Genomic DNA, 7,630 nt, shown 5'->3' with positions numbered 1-7,630 from the left:
AGCAGCCCCCTCTCCCTCCCTCCCAGCCCTGGGCTGGCGGGCAGGAGTGAAGGCAGTGAGGACCACAAACAAGGCCAACGAGAAAGCGGTAATTCCGCGGCACCACCATTTCCCATCACGCTGCTACTTTTAGTGCCAAGGCAAGGGAGGTTGGATGGCTCCTCCCCTGGGCCATTTTTTCTGAGCCTGTTAGACACCAGGCAGGGAGGTAAGGAGAGTGAGGACAAAGGCGAGTAGGGGAGGAGGGAGTGGGACTTCACCCTGGCCTCACCCACCCTCCGCCCCGCCACTCTGCGACTCTGCCCTTTCACCCACCGGCTGGAGGGCGCCTCCTGTTCGATCAGCTTCCCCAGTGGACCTCAGAATAGGACCTTCGCCCTCTACTGTGGACTGCACCTGAGGACCCCAGGATAGGACCTTCGCCCTATACTGTGGACTCCACCCGAGGAACCCAGAATAGGATCTTCGCCCTGTACTGTGGACTCCACCCGAAGAACCCAGGATAGGATCTTTGCCCTGTACTGTGGACTCCGCCCGAGGACCCCAGAATAGGACCTTCGCCCTGTACTGTGGACTGTACCCGAGGACCCCAGAATAGGACCTTTGCCCTCTACTGTGGACTCCGCCCAAGGACCTCAGGATAGGACCTTTGCCCTCTACTGTGGACTCCACCCGAGGCTCACATTCCTGCCCTCACTTCAGTCCCCACTCTATTTCTCTCCATAGCCCTTGTCACCTTCTGACATGCTTGAAAATTGATTTACATCCTTTTTTGTTGTTGTCTGTTTCTCCCCAGCAGACCGATTCTCTGCACTAGACTCTCTGAGGGCAGAGATTTGTACCTGTTTTGTTTACTGCTCTATTCCTAGCATCTGAAACAGTGCCCAGCACATAGTAGGTGCTCAATAAAGTACAGAATGTAGTTGTCTACCCATCCATTCTTATTATCTAATATTTCATTCAAAACACATTGATGTGAATAAATGAACCTACCTGTTCTGGGCATGGGGTTAAGTGCTGGTGGAATCTAAATGAACCGCACAGCCTCCCCTTTGAAGCAGCGGGATCCGCAGTGAAGTGGTGCAATTGCGGAATTACGATTACTGACCGGAGTCAGGATGCCTGGGTTTTTACTTGGTGTGTGACCCTGGGAGAACTTTCTATACCTCTAAGCCTCTGTTTCTCAATCTGTCAAGTGGGGATGGTCAAAGGGGTTGCAAGGAGGCAAGGAGAGCCCGCATTCAAATGTGCTTTAGCACAGCACCGGTGACCAGGGGAGCTCCACGGACGGTGGCCATGGACCTGCGATCACTACTATCCACAGCCTGGAATGAAAGCAAGGGCTCTAATGGAGAAAGAAACCACGTGCTGAGGGTCTGCAGGAAAAGAGCAAGTGACCCTGACGTGGAAGGTCAAGGACACAGTCTCAGAAGCAGCAGCGCAGGAGCTGGACATCCTGGAGCTCCAGCATTCTTGGTGGAGGAAATGGCAGAAGCAAAGGCATGAGGTGTAGGAGGAGCTGCAGGATCCGTGTGTGTGTGTGTGTGTGTGTGTGTGTGTGTTTGTGTGTGTGTATGTGCAGGGTGGGAGATGAGAAAGGAGAGGAGATGGAGGGGGTGAGATCAGGGGATCCTTAAATGTTGGAGGGAGGAATTTGAACCCTGTCCCAGAGGTGTGGGAGTCACTAAATAATTTTGAGCAGGGGTGGGGCATGGCCCAATGGGATTTAACACATCTGTCTGAGGTGGCTTGGATGTGGGGACAGGAGGCAGCAAGGGTAGCCAAAAGGGAGCTGATATTCCAGGTGGGAGATGCTGAAGCTTATACAGAATGTCAAGGGGGGAACTGGGTGCTGACCATGGCACTCAGACCCACACTCCCTGCTGATGGGCAGAGGCCGCCTGCCTTGCTCACCCTCATGCCCACGCCTGGTCCCCAAGAGCGTTCCAGGGAAGAGCAGGGGGAAGAAAACTCAGGGCCTATATCCCTGGCCCCTCCTGAAATATCTCTGACCCTCAGATCCCCCAGCCATCTACCCATCCTGATGGGTGAAAATCCCAGCTCCTCTACCACCCAATGGTGTAACCTTGGGCAAGTCACTTCACCTTTCTGGGCAGTCTCCTTTACGTAAAACATGAAAAAGGCTGAGATGAGAATAACCCCTGAGTCCCTACTCTGTATCAAACCCTGCCACTCACAGGCAGAAGAATTTTAAGTGAAACCTCCAGAAGGAGCCTGATACCCAGAGGGGGTTCAGTCGACAGCCTCCCGCCTTTTTCTCTTAGCACTTCAAGGGGACCTGCTCTGTTTTCAGTGACGCTCTGGAATATCTGGCCAATGAGAGCAACATCTTATGAACAGGACTTTACAGTTTATGCAGCACCTTCAACTCTGTTATCTTACTGGAAGCTCCGTCTTAGAGGAATGTTGGGTTCCATTGTATGGATGAGGAACTTGAAGTTTAGAGAAGTTAAGCAACTCTCCTAAGATCGCGTAGGGTTTGAACCCAGGACTATTGCATCCAAGCCCAAAGAGTTTCCCCTCCAGCCTCGCCATCTCCCCAGTCGTGTGAGTTTCCTGAAGGCAGGACCCTCTTCCATGTCCTGTCCCCGAGAAGGAGGTGTGTAAGGTAAATATGAGGATGAACAAGGTTATTGTGAGAGCATTCTTGACCAAGAAAATAGTACATGCCAGTGTCTGATGCAAGGGAAGTTGTGTCAAAGTGGAGGAAATGCAAGCATTCCTGATTTTAGTGAGTACTTCCAACAAGCTTGCGAGGTGAGGATGAAGATTATCTCCATTTTATAGCTGAGGACATTGAGGCTCAGAGAGGTTCATTAACTTGTCTCAGATCTTTCAGCAAATAAGTGATGAAGTTGAGATTGAACCAGGTGGCTTAGCCTGGGTTTCCTAAAACACAAAGTCTGGAGCAAAGTGTACATACTTTATGGGAGGTGCAATTCTTGGGCAGCAAGAATGAGGGGGACAGGGTGGCAGATAGAGAAGAATAGGAAGTAGACACAAAGTGCTATGTTTCTGAGCTGGCTGTAGAAACATCTTTTTGAGTCAATGCAACTGGGTGCTGGGTCACTTGGGGTGGCAGATACGCAGGCCATGTGGAACCTCCCATTTTTGGAGTGGTCCATTTGTCTGTGGCTCCTTCCTGGCTCATGACTGTCAATGTTCCCGATTTGCTGCAAGGAGTGCTCTTACATGGCCCCTCCAGGAAGCCACTAGGGAAGCCTGATCCCCTGCCCTAAGCACGGTGCTTTGTCTGAATGTGAAAGTGGTGGAAAAAGCCTCACTCAGATCAAGTTGGACCCAGGGGGTCAGCTGCTGCAGCTTGACAGGCTTGATGCGGTGTCTGCAGAAGGCTAGTCCTCACCTGCGGGAAACTGAGGCAGCTGGACTAGAAGAAGAGCCAAAGACAGCGGCCGGGTTCATCATTGAGCAAGAGGGGACAGGTGGATCAAGTCAATCCGGGAAGATACACGAGACCAGGCCTGTCTGATTCCAGAACTTACACACAAGAGGCCAGAGCTAAGGCTGGGAAGGTGGGCAGGGACCACAGTCCAGAGGGCTTATTGACAGATGGAGGTATGGGGCTCTGTCTGTAGGGCAATGAGGAGCCATGGGAGGATTCTCAGCACCTGGCAGCATGGCTGGCACCAAGAGCAACCCAGGAGAAGCTAGATCCCACTGGCAAGCGTGGGCCCCACGACCTCATATTGGCAGGGTGGGGGGGCTGCCCATCACCCCCCTGCCCTGCCACTTCTCCAAAGCCCAGGTCTGGAGGCTGGCAGCAGGGTGCTGCCCATGACAACTGCAGCGCGCATCCTTCAGCATGACATTGGCACATCACTGGGGGAGTGGAGGGTGACAGAGCACCATTCCGGGCGGTAATGGCTCCAGCGCCGGGAGGAAAATGACATAAATAATATCCCATTAGAGGCGCCGAGCAGTTCCGCTGAGTGCCTTGTTTTGCTGGCAACATTATGGGCTTCATAAACAGACTCATTCATTTTCCAGTCCTTGCTCTGGTGGATGGCGGATGGGGGGCTGCCAGGGAAGGTAACTGGGGGCTGCAGAGGCAGTGAGGGGCAGGAATTGCACAGTCCACCTCTCCAAGCCTCAACTCGCATGCCTCCCGCTTGGGCCACCAGACCTGTCAGCCCTGTCCACCTCTAGACTTTTGCCCACATGCCCTGCCTCTGCCTGGAACATGCTCTCCCCAGCTCAGTCTTGGGAAACCGCACTACTTCTTTCAAGGACTAACTCAGGTTGCTCCTTGGTGCTAAGTGCTCCATGCAGCTTTCCTTAATTTCCAATCCTTATTTTTATTATTATTTTTGAGATGGAGTCTCACTCTGTCGCCCAGGCTGGAGTGCAGTGGTGCAATCTCAGCTCACTGCAAGCTCCACCTCCTGGGTTCATGCCGTTCTCCTGCTTCACCCTCCCCAGCAGCTGGGACTACAGGCACACATCACCACGCCCAGCTATTTTTTTTGTATTTTTAGTAGAGACAGGGTTTCACCCTGTTAGACAGGATGGTCTCTATCTCCTGACCTTGTGGTCCGCCCACCTCAGCCTCCAAAGTGCCAGGATTACAGGCGTGAGCCACCGTGCCCAGCCCCCAATCCTTATTTTTAAATTTTATTTTGAAATAGGGCCTCTATCACTCAGGCTGGAGTGCAGTGATGCAATCACAGCTCACTGCAGCCTCTACCTCCTAGGCTCAGGTGATCCTGCCACTTCAGCCTCCCAAGTAACTGGGACTACAGGCACATAACACTATGCCTGGTTAAGTTTTGTATTTTTAGTAGAGCTGAGTTTCATCATGTTGCCCAGGTTGGTCTCCAACTCCTAAGCTCAAGCAATCCACCCTCCTTGGCCTCATAAGGTGCTGGGACTACAGGCATGAGCCACCATACCCGGCCCATTCCCCATGGCCTCGAGGCTCCCTTAGCTCTGGTGAGACAGCCTGGCACACTGGAGGGCGTCCTGGAGACAGAAAACTCTGGATTCAAATTCTGAGCTGGCAGTTGTAAGTCTGGTGACCTTGGGTTAGTCTTTGAATCTCTCTGAGCCTCAGTTTCCTCTTGTGAAAGAATATCTTGTAAGGGTAACTTACAGGCTTGTCATGAGAAGTGTCTTTTAGGCTTGTCTGGAACACAGTTGATTTTCATCAATAATTGTTCTTCTTGTCCCCTTCACTATGTAGACATTTGAGTTCTCCTCTCCCCAAAGGGACCACTGATTTTCTTGTGTCTGTCCCTCCTGGAGTCTAGTCCTGGGCTCCGTGCATGGCAGGTATTGAAGGCAGGTTTGCGGGTGCAGTGAGAGGAGCTCTGGGTCGAGAATATGGGGCCCGGGTCTTGTCCCAGCTTGAACATTGATGAGCTGTGTGACCTTGGGTCAGTCCCTTCCCCTCTCTGGGCCTCTTTTTCTGTAAGGGTTAAGACAAAAGGTTAAATAAAAGGACATCTGTGGCCCTACTCAGCTACAACTTAGAGGACCTCAGGCTAGTACCCCATCCCTCCACCTGTCAGGAGGCGGGCTCTGGATTTCAAGTCAGAGAGAATCAGGCTAGGATCCTGCTCTGCTGTGTGGCCTTGGACAAGAACAGAACATCTCTGAATCTCAGTTTCCTTGTCTGAAAAATAGAGATACTAAAGCCAGCATTATAGGATGGTTATAGTAACTTAGTGAAATTATTGATCAGTGGTATTCACTGAACACTTACTATGTGCCAGGGACTATTCACTGCTGGGGATACAATGGTGAACAAGATAAGGATTCTTCTCCCCCTTCCCAGAGCTTATATTTAAGTGAGAGAGAGAGAGAAAAAAAAAAAAAAATCAGCCATCACAAAAATAACTATACAATTACCAACTGTAATTATATATATATTATAACATATATATATTATAAAATATAAAGAAAAAGTAGGCTAGGCATGATGGCTCACACCTGTAATTCCAGCACTTTGGGAGGCCAAGGTGGGAGAATCGCCTGAACCCAGGAGTGTGAGCCCAGGAGTGCTAGACCAGCGTGGGCAACATGCGGAGACCCCGTCTTTACAAAAACTAAAACATTAGCTGGCTGTGGTGGTTCACACCTGTAGTCCCAGTTACATGGGAGGCTGAGGTGGGCGGATCGCTTAAGTTGGGGAGATGGAGGCTGCAGCGAGCTGCGATCATGCCACTGCACTCCAGCCTGGGAAACAGAGTAGGACCTTGTATCTAAATAAAGTAAAATAAAATAAAATAAAATAAAATAAAATAAAATAAAATGAAATGGAAATACAGGGTCCTGACCTAGTTAGTTACGGAGGGCTTCCTGGGGAGGTGGCACATAAGCTGAGATCTTGTTCTGGTTATTTATTGCTGTATAACAAATGAACCTAGTAGCTTAAAACTACAATTTTTGTTGATGCTTGTGGTTTCTGTGGATCAGGGGTTCAGAGGGGCTCTGCTGTGCAGTTCTGACTCAGGGTCTCTCATGAGGTTTCAGTTAGATGATGGCTGGAGCCGGAGCAGCTGAAAGCTGCTGGACATCTCTTTCCCCTCTCTGTAGGTGATCTCAGGGATTCTCCATGTGGTCTTTCTGCAGAGGCTGGCTTGGGCTTCCTCGTAGCATGGCATCCTCAGGACAGTCATGCTGCTTACATGTAGCTTAGGACTCCAGAGCCAATGTCCTTGACCTCCATCCAGAAGTGTCCCAGTGTCACTTACGTGACATCCTATTGGCCACAAACAAGTGATAGCCTGCCCCAAATCAAGGGCAGGGAACATGGGCCCCACCTCTCCCCAGGGCGAGTCTCAAGGTCATACTTTATAAAGAACACGTAGGATAAAACATGCTGTTGTGACTATCTTTGCAAAATATACCCTTCCGTAGAGCTGAAGGGTGAGTAGGGATTAAATAGGCAGAGAAGAGAGTTCCAGGCAGAGAGACAGCTGACACAAAGGCCCTGGGGCGGAAGAGAATGTGTGGCTTTGTACTGGGGAAGCACTCAGGGACACAGCAGTGAGTAAGACAACAACCCATAACGTTTAGAGCTTCCATTCTAGTGGGAGAGACAGACAATATACACACAAAGAAACAACACAATTTCAGGTTGCAATCAGTCCCAGAAAGGGAATACGCTGGGGGCCATGACAGAGTGAGATTGGGAGCTGGAGTAGTACTTCAGGCTGGCAAGACCTTTCTGAGCGGGTGGCAATTGAGCTGAGAGCGGCAGATGAGAGGTAGCTGGCTAGCCACGTAAAGGGCTGGGGAAGAGTGTTCACATCCGAGGGAACAGCATGTGCAAAGGCCAAGAGGTGGAAAAGGGATGGGTGGCGTGGTTGAAACTTGGTACGCAAGGGGGCTGGCAGGTGTGACATGAGGATGGACAGGGCGGGAGAGGCTAGATTTTGTAGGGCCCTGGCAAGGAGTTTGGACTTATTTATAAGTGTGGCAGGGAGTTATTAGAGGGTTTTAAGCAGGAGAGTGCAGTGATCTCATTTTGTAACAGAGATCCTCTGGCTGCCGTGGCGCTGGCTTCTGGGCGTGATGCCAGACTTCCGTTCCTGGCAGTACCACGAATGTGCTGTGTGACCAGAGGCTAGTCACTTAACCTCTCTGA

The sequence above is a fragment of the Theropithecus gelada genome, chromosome 10, assembly GCF_003255815.1.
Source record: "Theropithecus gelada isolate Dixy chromosome 10, Tgel_1.0, whole genome shotgun sequence".
Lineage (NCBI taxonomy): Eukaryota > Metazoa > Chordata > Mammalia > Primates > Cercopithecidae > Theropithecus > Theropithecus gelada.
The sequence above is the reverse complement of the archived record's forward strand: the minus strand, read 5'-3'. Positions refer to the sequence as shown.